This window comes from Syngnathus floridae, chromosome 14 (genome assembly GCF_059516105.1).
Source record: "Syngnathus floridae isolate MCC-2025c chromosome 14, RoL_Sflo_1.0, whole genome shotgun sequence".
NCBI lineage: Eukaryota > Metazoa > Chordata > Actinopteri > Syngnathiformes > Syngnathidae > Syngnathus > Syngnathus floridae.
In genome coordinates, this window is record NC_142426.1 from 11,525,297 (window position 1) to 11,537,940 (window position 12,644).

Below are 12,644 nucleotides of genomic sequence, written 5' to 3' on the forward strand. Positions count from 1 at the left end.
GAGAGGTCTGTCTGTAAATAAAGAATAATGAAAAGTGTTTGGAGGCAAATAAAATGTTTTTGAAGTTCCCTTGTTAACCAGTAGAGTGTACTAGATATCTTCTATTCTTCTACAACAAGCATCCCATGCTAATTAAGGTGGCTTACATTTGATTTGGAATTTAATTCATGACAAAATAATAATCAAACATATCTCCTACTTCCTGCTGTGTTTTTCTCTGGTGTGTTGTTGTAAAATCACCTCTCACCTTCATCCCCTGCAAACCAAAGAGGAGAAACGTGTCCAAAGGAGCCTCCATGGCACCGACCCATCATCCTCATTCAGTGCCAACGTGAGCTGACAAACACATGGGCTGCATGGGTCCTCTTTCATGGTCCACAAGAACCGTCTGCTGAAAAGAAAAAGAAAAAAAGACTATAAAAATGGACTTAAAAACCCTGCATGTCTCTTTGTGTTCACTTTTGAGTGAACAGGAAAAGCAGCAGGAGATAATAGCAGCTTCACTGAGGGCCAGCAAACACAACAACACACACAAACATCCAGGCAAGTGTGTGGTGGACTAGTGGGTGTCAATTTGCATGTAAATGAAATGGCTCCCAGTGCTCTCTTCCCAACAGCAAATGTACAGAACCAAGGCTAAAGATGCCATATTTGTTATGGGTGCATCATGTTTTGACACATGTATATTTGGACATTTGATACCTGCGTCGTCAGCGGGGACTGAATCCACCCCCTCTATGACGTCATTGCATAGAAACATTCAGTACTATACAAAAATGCAATATGGTGAACCCACTCATATTCACGCTTTGGCATTTGCAAATTCATCTAGTGACAAATCATCTTGGTGATGAGGAAGTTGGTTGAAGTGAGTTGAGGAGGTTCATTAGACATAAGTCGACCTTTGCTGCCATCCTTAGACATCTATTGGCGAGTATAAACCTTCTTGGGGATACCGTCAGCCTATATTGTGATGGACATCAATAATGCACAAAAGGAAGCTTGTTGGTCATTAAATGAAATGTAATTTCATGAAAAAAGTAGGTCAGTGCTTCTGATGGTGGTTAGGCTAGCAGAGCACGCCTTGTTGTCTTGTCAGTGTGACAGATCCACACGTTGAATGTTTGCGTGTTATTTTGTCACCAGTGAGCATGTGTGTGTGTGTGTGTGCAGGGGTAAAGAAGGACACTCGGTGACACATGCTTTTGTGTGCGTGTGCTTGTGTTATGATGGCTGCAGGCCTGCCTCTGCGTAACACAAACTGTCAGATGTTGTTGGTTGCTTGCATGCAAATTACAGTCTTCAAAACACAAGTGTACTGTATTATTATCTACACTCATCAGACACTTTATTAGGTACACTCGTAAACATCTAATGCGATCCAATGGCTGGCGTCGGGCTGAATACTCATATATATTCATTTGGTCTTCATAGAAAGGGTAAATGTTATTTTTTGGCTGTGAATAATTTTTGGCTTGACATTGTGTATTGTCACAGAGCGATTTAAAACAAGACACCAGTGTACTTGATCATTTTACTTTACCTTTGAAGGTACTTTGTGCCGCTTTACCCTGCACATCAAGTCCTCATCCTGCCCAGTAGTCCACTTAACTCCACTCAACAGCTGCTGAAAACCCGGACTCGTTCCAAAAGGAAGGTCCAAATTGTTTCGATTGCTTTCTGGATATTTAGCTGCACGACACTCCTGAGCCGTGTCAAATGTTTGCATGTCTGCAGGCACAGTCATGAAAGAATCCTGCTGTTTTATTATTCTCTCGCAACACACGGTCTCGGAACATATGGAAAGTATATTCTCTCATAAAAATCCCCTTCATTGCTTCACATTAATGTCATAGATGAATTGAGCTTTTCTAGGGTCCATAAAACAATGCACACTTGAAATGAACAGTTACATTCTTCTGTTTTTATAGCAAGTGGGCCTTCACGTGACTTACTATCTGCACCATTTGCTTTCCCTTATCGTCATGTGATTTTTATTTTATTTTTGACTGCTCAATCGCCAATAGCCTGACAAGGAGCGACAGCTTGAGGAAACCACGGCGTGATGAGAAGATCCCAGGGGAGGAAGACGAGCTACCAAAGAGAGCTTTCTTCTTGTCTTCCAGTGTTTTTTGATCTCCTGGTTGCAAGACATGGAACTGAGACCAACTATCTTTAGCCTTGTTACCACCGGGTACTGAAAATAAACCCTTTCTTCTTTTGGAAAAAAAATAGTACATGATTGTCAATCAACTTTATATTGGTTAAATATGTTGGGAGTGTTTTTCTTTAAATGGCCGAAAATCTCTGTAAATACAGTGGATATAAAAAGTCTACACACCCAAGTTCAAATGCCAATTTTTTGGTGATATAAAAACAATAAGACCAAAATAAATCATTTCATTCTTTTTTATATTAAAAGATGGCAAATCTGTGCTGCCTCCATTTTAACATTAGTTTGAATGTAATTCGTAAATTCTCAACACGAGCCACATCATAGTTATCAGAGGTTGTGTTAAAATGGTTTCAAAGTAGTGCTTCAAACTAAATCTAGGCTTTCTAAGTAGGGTTATAATTATAGCTGACAACAGTGAGCCTTCAAGTAAAATAATCTAACGCAAATTGGCCTCATAAACAACAATCCGATGCAAATTTGGATTACAGCAATGCCGTCTGACTTCCCTCACGATTTTTATGAGAGGGATGCATTACGTCTCGCGGTGGAAAAAGTGATCCCACGGTTCAGATTGCAGAGAGAGGATCACTGGACGGTCACTGTTTGGTGTTGTCATGTCACCATCGCGCTTCTTGTGTCGCCATAAAGCATCCTTTATATTATATATGGAGCTCTCCTTTGCATTTGACTGTTTACGTCTCACCACCGTTCTTCCCCGTGCATACGATCGCATATGCTGATTGTATCCAAGCAAAGAAGTGAAGCATGTGCAGCGGGCAACACATACAGAAGCATTAACTATCACTTTGTCACAAGCCAGGGGCCACAGGGAGGCGGCGAGGCTGAACTAATAGAGCCGAGCTGGTACACGACAGTGTGGCGGCAGCTGCTGCTGAAAGCGACTGCGGGCTACTTTTCTGCAGTCACAAAGTCTCAGCGTAGCAATTGCATCAGCTGCCGAGGACGACGGAACAGGGACACTCTATACATTTGTCATTAGATAAACGTTGTAGGAGTTTGAATTCCTGCAGTCAAACACACTTTCAATCTGATTTGTGTTAAAATATAGATATTTTTTTGTGTGTGGAGCATTTTTGTGAAGCAATAAATTCATTAGAGGAGCAACTTTAATTTTCTGGAGTATTTTTAATTATTAATTTTTTTGCAGGTTAAATCTGTGGGCCTTTTTATGAAACAGGTCAATAAATTAGCAGAACGTGTTATAATTTTGCATTTTTTCTTTTCTTTTCTTTTAATTAATTTTAGAGCAGTTTGGTATTTATTAGGTTTTGGGAATTTTTTTTGATTTTAATTTAAATTTTATTAGTTTTATTATTAGTTTTTTTTATATATGAGGTCATTATCAAACGTCAGTAAGTAGATTATTTTCTCTTATTTTGTCCTGTTGGTGTTATGTGTTCCCCCACTTCTCACACGTGACGCAATTTGTGTTCCATGGGTGTGTAACACCGACATGATTTCCGTTCCCCTCGTGGCCAACACTTGCTTCTTTTCCTCTCGACACATCCAGTCCACGTGCTGCTTGCTGATGTAACGTTGTCCAAAGCTCCCTGAATGGAGGCACAGTTTCAATGACACCCCATCTGACCATGTCACTGGGAGTCGCACGCTTAAGATTAGATGTTCCTTTGGCTTGCTTGTCGCCCTTATCAGGTGGGTTCATCTACGGGAGGTGTGTGTGTGTGTCTGTGTGTGTGTATTGTCATGTCCATCCACTCAGTACACCTCACCTAATCAAAGCGAAGCTGCTTGTGTAACTTGCAGTTATACAGCTCACCCCAGTGCGCGATGAAAAAAGAATGAGGGTGCATTGATTTCCGGATGGGTTGAAACTGAATGCATTTTATGTGTGTGTGTGTGTTCAGGTAGATACCGTTTTTATTGTAAACCAACATGGTGAATAAAAATAAAATGATAGAAATAAAAATAATAAGTGTCCCCTTTTTCACCCACAGAGCCCTAAACTAAAGAGAATTGCCCTCAACCTTTATCTACTTGAGCTTCCTAAAGCCCCACTCAGCCTTCTTTCCATCTCTTTCCAAGCAGAATTAAGTTTCACTCTCCTTCTTTCCGCTCTTTTGGAATCTGCCGTCCACAGCGTGTGTTTACCAGGCCTGTCTTGTTAAATGATAATGTTCAAATGCTAAATCACACCGCCGCCACTGTCAGCACCCCCCCCCCCCTTCGACGAAGACTCTGGTTTCACTTTGCGCTGTCATCCTATCCAGTGGCACTCATCAATACCAAATGCGGAGGCTCCATCAGCCCGCAAGGTGACAAGGTGACGTGCGAGGCCTGGAGAACGCCAGGTTAATGAGGATCGGAATGATTTGAAATGATCACGGCTTCCTTGCGGTGAGGGTCTCTCAGTGTCATTGCTACACCATCTTTGGCGCAATAAGAGAATATCAAATTCAATTTAGGTGCGATAAAGACCCTCGGTGGGCGGACTCTGTGTGACACCAATGTTCACTTGAAGAAATGCATGAAATTGGATTATGGGTCATTTGATGACTTTTAAAGCAGCATCTGTACCTCCCACGGACTCTCCCCAAATGGGCCCTGGATACATTTGTTGGGATTGCTCAGAAGTAATTATTAGTCATCATAGTTTTAGATTATTTGACAAGAGTTGATTATTATTATTACTACCGTAAAAATATTTCCATTTGGTGCTCCTACATTATTGCTCTCAAATTACAAAGCCAAATGTTAACCACTTTTTAAAAAATAATAACTCACAAGCTGATGTATATAGCGGACAGCACTTCCCGCATCACACGCTGAACTTGAGCCAAGCCTTGAATGCAATCGAAGGCCATCTGTTGGGAAGATCTTTCGATATGAAAATGAGGTGGGGACAATCTTTTTCCTATTTACAATCGAGGTTTGTCTTTGAGTGCGAGAATATGAAGACAATTGATATGAACATCTGTGCTTAATCCCATCTCAAACACAATAAATCACAACTATGTGATTATGATTTGCAAATGTCAAATTTAATTTTCAAAGTGTCCTTTGAATGAACAAATATTGACAGGTTTTCTAGCTTGATTAAAGGAACTATACCAAAAAAAGATCAAGGTTCAATCACAGTGTTAAAAATAAATAATACATGTACATATCTGTTCAGCTGTGCTTATTCAGTGCTCCTCGCAGGAGCTTTAGCGGATGTCTAAAAAAGGACTGGCTTGACATAATGGGAACATTGTTACAACCTCATCTAAGTGTTGTAGCTTGAAAAGATGCAATGAGAAATTATTGCATTTATTATTCAGAATTTCAACAAGAGATTTGAAACAATCTGTTGCTTGTTCAGTAAAGGGAATTTCAAATTTGTTTTACATTTTGAACACAAGCATTAAAGATGGAAACCATGATGAGTTTTACAGTTATCTAACTTGTCACATTTATTTCAATTTAATGCGAAGGCTTTCTCACATTGAGAAGCTCTTAAACCGTCATTGGACACCTTTACGATTTCGTTATTCCGTATGCTTTGATTTATCCCCGCACATGCATGGATTATGTTCCTGCGATGAAAACAGGTAACACACAAGCTGGGAAATCCTTCTCTAACGTTTTTGGAATTACAATCGACTGCAAGTGATGATGAAAGGGAAGTGGTTTAAGATTCAATTGTGGGTTTATGGAGACAGATGGAGATGAGAATGGTTCCCTATTATATGTCTCTGAATGTCCCATACACTCATACAGTGTTCCTTGCTAAATTAACATTTTATATAGTATATATATATTTTTTTTAGGGGAAATTAAAAAATTAAAAACTAAAAATAAATAAATAAATAAATATATAAATAAATATATATATATGTTTTTTTTCCTGTTTTATATGGTCTGCTGTAGCCTGGATTTCGACCTCTTGCACATGGCACGTGAAATCAACAAATTCCACAGCATCTCGTTCATTACTGCAAGGGGAGTTTTTTCCATGGCCTGGATTTGGTCTCAGTGGGCAGCGCTTGACTTGCTGAGTGTGCAGCCTTGCTTGCCTTGATGAGGGGAGGCCTCCTCCATCGAGGTATTATCCACTCCCATCCAATATTCATCAGCTACTGGGAGATTCGTGACGACAAGTCAATTTGATAGGCTAACAATGTGCTGAGGTGGTCGGTGTTGTGTGCGCATGCAGGTGTGCCAGGCCACACTAACAAGGCTTCACACATGGGGATGGCCGTGGGGGTTCAGCACCATAAATATATCAATAGTTCCTGGTTAATTTGCTTAAGAAAACACTGCATTGTGTTGTGCAACAAAAGTACACAAGGGACATGTGTTGTATGATGTGATGATGGGTCACGTGACCGCGCATGTGAGTCTCACGGCCAATATGGATTGCCTTGATGGGATCTTTTGTGCTACAGTACATGATTGATCATGTGGAGGACCATCACCGTTTGTCCGCTCTCTTAACAGTCTCTAACATCTGGATGGATGTGGATGGTAGATTGGAAATGGTAGATGGTAAAAACACCGGCTTTATCCACACAATGTCCGCCAAGTTGAAACTGACGACTTTATATTTACATCGGTTGTGTAAATCGATAAGTGGCAAAAGCGTTGTTTGAAAATATGGAACACTAGGAAAACATTTCCATAATATGTCTGCTAACACACACACCCACACACACACAAACAGAATGAATCTTGCGCTCCTTCATTTTGGCATCCATCACTGTCTGCAGCAATGGACTGCAAAACAAATTTCTATCACTATACATTACAAGCTGAGAAAGGGAACAGGGAATGTGTTATATATGCGGGGTTCGATTTTTATGTAGTGTCTATAGACTCGTCCATCACCATGCTGCTCGGCACCCTTGTGTATCGCGCTCCGATGAGATGTTATCTTGGCTCTGCCATCAATCACCGTACGCTTGCCCGAGCCCTGCGCCTGACATGCCGGAGAGGACATGAGATGTCCCAGCGAACACCCCCTTGTTCCCCCAACCTATTTCGTACCTTTGTGATGGTGACGCCAACACTCACAGTCGTCCGTCATTTAAATGACACATTTACTGGACAGCATTGAGTTGTAGCGGTATGCAGGTGCCCTCTAGTGGTATGTGAAAGAATCACTGAATGAAATGTTCAAATTGGGTACAATGTTGCAATGGCTTGAGATATTCTTCTTTTTCATTTTTTTTAAAAATCCTGTACAGTATATTTATAAAGTTCGGTTGAATTTAATTTTTTAATTTTTTAGTTTGGTACAAATTTAATTCAAGTTTTATGCACAATACATTTAAACTGAATCTTTATCTATACGTATAGTTTTTAATTTTCCCACGTTAATGTTCTATCCACACTATTTTGACATAAAGTAATAATGAATGCACAAGCCAAAATATGTATAAAATATTTGGAGCTTTGACTAAACAAATAAAGGCTGCATAAGCATCCTTGCACAGGCGACGACACCACAACAATTTTTCTTTCCCCTAAACTCACAAGGATTATGAGTCGTCTTTGCCCTTCACACTCCACAGAGAAAGTTGCTAAGCTATCAGGAAACATGGGAGGAAGGAGGATGGCTGAAGGTGGAGAACTACTTAATTAGGCCAGATCCCTGTTCTCCACCACCATCGCCACCATTGCTATTCCCTTAGATCCCATCCACTTAATGTTCTGTGAAATCATATTCTACTCCCTAGGGGTGGTAGGAGAGAGAAATCAGAACAATAAAATGACACATTTTAAAGCGAGGCGGCACCAGGGGGAAAATAGTCCGTTAGTGACACATGGAGGATACTGCGGACTGATGGCAAGCATCTGTCTGGCCCATTACCAACAAACAAACATCAGGCCCGTGCAGTGATTCGAGGAAGCTTCTACTCTTCAGTAGACCGAAAGCTACTTGCTGTGCGTTTGGATCCAGACAGACTTCTTAAAAAAAAAAAAAGTTCAAAACTATACCTACTCTCCGAATTGGTCAATGTATAAAACTAACAGACAACTTGGGGACAGATGAAATTGACTAAATTTGGACGTCGGGTCTCCATTTTTGCACACTTTGCGTGAGTCTCACACTGGCCATGAAAATAGGATTCTGATGTCATAAAAATGTCAGTACAATAACTTGTGGTTCTCGATTATGAAATGTGGCAAAGAGTCAATTTTACTGATTGCAGTCGACTTCCAGTGACTTCCCTGAAACCCCTGGAAAAGAAAGATTAAAATGAATAGTCATTGTGCGCGACGAAAGGTTAAAACCGTGTCCCTCCATTAAAGAGAATTAAACTGACGTCATCTATGAGTAAGAGCTGCACTTTCCCAACATGCAATGACATCTCAGCGATGAGTACAAACGAAAACTATGTATACCGCATTAATTCCTTAATTAGGACTTTGACTGTCAGTGTTTCCTGTGGCTTCCTTTTTAATTAGCCTCATAAAGTTTGCACTTGCTTCTTCTGACGGCCGCTTCAATCTCGCCGTTTGCAATGTCTAAAGCTGAAGTCAGCAGGTTTGAGGAGCTGCCAGCAAGCAAGCCAAGATGTCCAGCAAAATAGACGTTTACAAGCAGCTAGACTTAAGGTGTCCAACTCGAGGTTCAGGAGCAAGTTACGGTCCACTGCATTTTTTTGTTTTGTGGCACAAAACAAAAAATGTCCCTTTCCTGCTAAACATTTTTATTATTTTCTGTAAAAAAATTACAGCAATTACAGGAACCTTTTCCCCGCAAAATTTCTGAATGAGAGAACTGAAGACCCCCCCCAAAAAAAGAACCGGAACAAAATACAGTACACGGTAAATCCAACTATTACAAGCAGCTACTCAGAAGCAGACAGACCGACAGACCGACAGACAGACAGAGAGACAGACAGACAGACAGCGGACATGGTCAGGCCAGAAAGTGGATGAATGGGCCTGCATCCTGTCAACATTTTGAGGACACTTTGGCTGTAAGGAGAAGCTAAACTTAATCCCCCCCGGCCAACAGGGCCCTCAAGAGCAAAGAGAGTGGCACCAAGGAGGAGTAGAAGAGAAGAGAGGAGAAGAGAAGGACGTCTGGCATTTTACGAAGAGCGGGAGAGAAAGAGATAGCATCTGGATTTTTTCATTAGGACACAAGGCAGCATTATCAGCCAGAACATCAGAATTTAGCCCATCCACCATCACGCTCCTTCTATCACTGCTCCGCAATCATTTCTAATGCACTCTGTCTCCCTGTGCGCCCTCTACCTAGCCAGCCCCCCCTCATCACCCCCCCCCCCCTCCCTCCACTGTCTCCCACTCAATCAGACAAGGCTGTTTGTGTCCTTCCCCGCATCAGACTCCTCCTTTGTTCGCATTTTTTATCTTTTGCACTCCAAGCCTTTCTCTTGATTCCCCTGCTATACCTTCCTCCCCATTTAGGAGGAGAAACAAATTAACTCGTGTGTTTGAAACAACCTTTTGGCAATGTTTGTCTTTTTTTTGCCTCATAGAGGTCAAATGTTTCCATTGTGAAAACGTAATCATTGTTTGTGGACCTTTCTCAGAAGAAAGTAATTCGTACTGCGATGAGACTAAGTGCGTATGCGATCGGGTAATGACTTTACTCCGAGGCTACTGTGGCCAAAATATTGCTAACCTGTCAAGTCTGATATTTGACAACGTGTTTTATCTGAAATTACCACAAGCAAGTTATTGTCATTATTTGTCAGCACAATTATATATATATACAATTATGATGATGATGATGATTATATCTTTGGACCATCATTGCTAATATCAATATGTAATATTCCTTCTGTGTTGCAGATGACGCCGCAGATTAAATTTGATCTTTGGAGGGCAATTCTGACCCCCCTGCCCCGCTACCCCTGCGCTTGTTAAGCCTGGGCCTTCCCCCGCCGTGTGACCTGCAGGTGATGGGGAAACCTGCCATCCGTGCACCTGGAAACCCTTGACGCCAACACGGCAGCCGCAGCTAAAAATAGCCAGCCAGTGATAAATAATAAAACCGCTCCCTGCAAGCCAAGCATCCCTCCACTTAGCTCCCCATTTCAGATTTACAGCTTCATTTTGTGGCCATTCGCCGGCTATCGAAGAGAGTCTTTGTCAATGAAAAGATGACGCTCAAAAATAAATAAAATCAATCAAAAGAGACGATTAAAACTCACTTTTTCAAATGGGCTTCGTGCGCAATTGTCTCATTTATTTCTTTTTTCCACCATCCCACGTCAGCCATGCTGTTCTCAGTCCGTTGTTCAAATCAGTTTTATATGATAGTTGGCTTACACAGATGCATTGTAAATAAATGTCAATACAAAAAAAACATTATTGCCTACACCTATGCACATTTGATCCCTTTATTAAAGCACAAAAATCCCCCTATGGAGAATTACAAACAAGACAAATCTAAAGCCACATTCATCCTCATCCTCGCTCTGCATTATTATTATTATTGCTGCAGAGCATTTGTGTCCATATTAAATTAAAGCCGGTAGAAAGGAAGCAGTATTGTTGCGCGAAGCCTTTCAGCGTTTCTTGGCTGGTCACGATTCAAAGCTTTCACAGTTGGGTACGTGTGTGTGCATGTGTGTGAGAATGCGTGTGTGTGTGTGTGCTGCAGATGAAGTCGGCATGGGAACCCCCTCCTCTCCCCTCCTCTCCTCTTTTCCTCCCTCCATCTCGTCTTCTTCTATTTCCACCCCACGGCGGCTCCTTTCCTCCTCCTTGTCTATTTTTCTTTTCCACCCACGCACGCACGCACGCGGCTCACCACTCGTCTAAAAATAGCATCAGGGATCCCCGCATCAATTCAGAGAAAGGAGGAGGCAGGAAGGCTTGGGGACGTCAGCACACACAAGGTCATACCCCCACCCCCGAATCCATTCGCTGCTTTTCTTGATTTGTCACAGCTTTTTTTTTTTTGTTCTAGGGAAGGACACACACCACCGCAGATTTCTCGTCATGGTCTTCAACTAATATTTCTAAAAATCAGATCGATTGACTGTAAATCACATTAAATGCACTCTTATAATGATTTGAGCGCAGAGCACCCCCCCCCACCCCAAAAAAAGATAAAGCAGCATTTTATAGGCAAGATGTGTGCATTGGCTACACTAACAAGTGGAGAAGAGAAGCGAGTTGACTCTCGGTTGAAGCGATGAGACGGGGAAACACTGCACGTGGATTCCCTCATATTCCACACGACAAAAGAAGAGCCGAAGCCGCTGTTCTTATCTGAGACTATTGATTTTTTTTCTCTCAGTCATTTCCGAAGAGAGAGACCCATCTCGGAGAAGGTACGTCCTTTTTCTTCTATTTCTTTAGCTTAAATAGATTTTTCTTTTTTAAGCCAACTACATTTGTATTTTTACACACTCACCAGCACCAGTGCATGACTTCTGGGTTCATTTTAAATTCTATGAACACCCTTTATATTCAATACTAGAACCATATCACAAACACCGTCTTCACAAATCCATTTGGACTGACATGATCATTAAATGTGTTTATTATTATGGTTGTAGTTTGAAGGAATATATATATCTAATAAATCCACAATATGTTTATTATTGTGATTGGGTGAAGGGGTGTATCGCACGGCATTTTCTTTCTTTGTGCTCACGAGTAAAATAATTTGGCTTTTACTATTCTCTTGCGACTAGTGCTTCGGAGGACAGGCCAGAGAATATGTGAGAAGGAGGACTGCACCGATGTGGGAGCGGTCACAGCCAGCTCGAAATCATAGCCAGTGTTCAAGTTGCACACTGGAGCCTTGATAAGTCGGAAGAAACCTGCGCAGGTTTTAGACATGGTGTGAGCAGGTCTAAAATTGATCTCGACTTCCTGCTTGCTCAGCCCTGTCAAAGAATGATGCAAGACACAATGTTGTGAAAATGATTTAAAATCTGATAGAATACTCTTGTTACTTGATCTTATTATTTTACTTCTATTGTTTTTCTGTGCAATTATATCGAATATAAGCATGAGCTAATGTAATGATACATTATTAAGGCTGCTGTGGCTAAGATGTGCTAACTCTTTGCAAAAAGGTCTTCCCTGTTTTTTACTTGGCTGTGCTTAATATAGATAGTCGAGTGGGAGGGGGTCACCCGGTCACCTCCTTTGTGTTCACGGCTCTGATGATGAGACACGGGCCGAGTCTTTGAACTTTTGCATTGAGCGTTTACCACGCTATATTTTTAATTAGCATATTTTAGTTCAGCCACCGTGTGGTGGTCTCATACACACACACACGGCTACGGTACGATATATGTCCACGTCAGTCATATGTTTCCCCGAGCACGCTAAAGCATAATATCATTACGAGGGTATACTCATGTACCTCAACGCACGTAGGCACCTGTACAAATTGCTGATTAGGTAATGTGGTGACATCACGAGTGAAAGGAGCTTGACGGTCCAGTGGCTGTGTCAAAACAAGCAGGTGTGCTTTTATGCATGCAGCTGCCTCAGAGTGGCTCGCATC

General features: G+C 41.5%; 1 long non-coding RNA gene across 2 annotated transcripts in view; it reads right to left on the reverse strand.

Annotated features, from left to right (window-relative positions):
- LOC148387770 (uncharacterized) overlaps nucleotides 1-12,644 on the reverse strand; it is a 65,148-nt gene that overhangs the window by 5,153 nt on the left and 47,351 nt on the right. Inside the window, exon 4 of one of the 2 annotated variants that reach the window (XR_015862825.1) lies at nucleotides 248-388. This is a non-coding gene — a long non-coding RNA (uncharacterized LOC148387770). Of the gene's footprint in view, nucleotides 1-247; nucleotides 389-8,239; nucleotides 8,378-12,644 lie in introns of those variants that run through there. The other variant, XR_015862829.1, reaches the window with a different exon arrangement.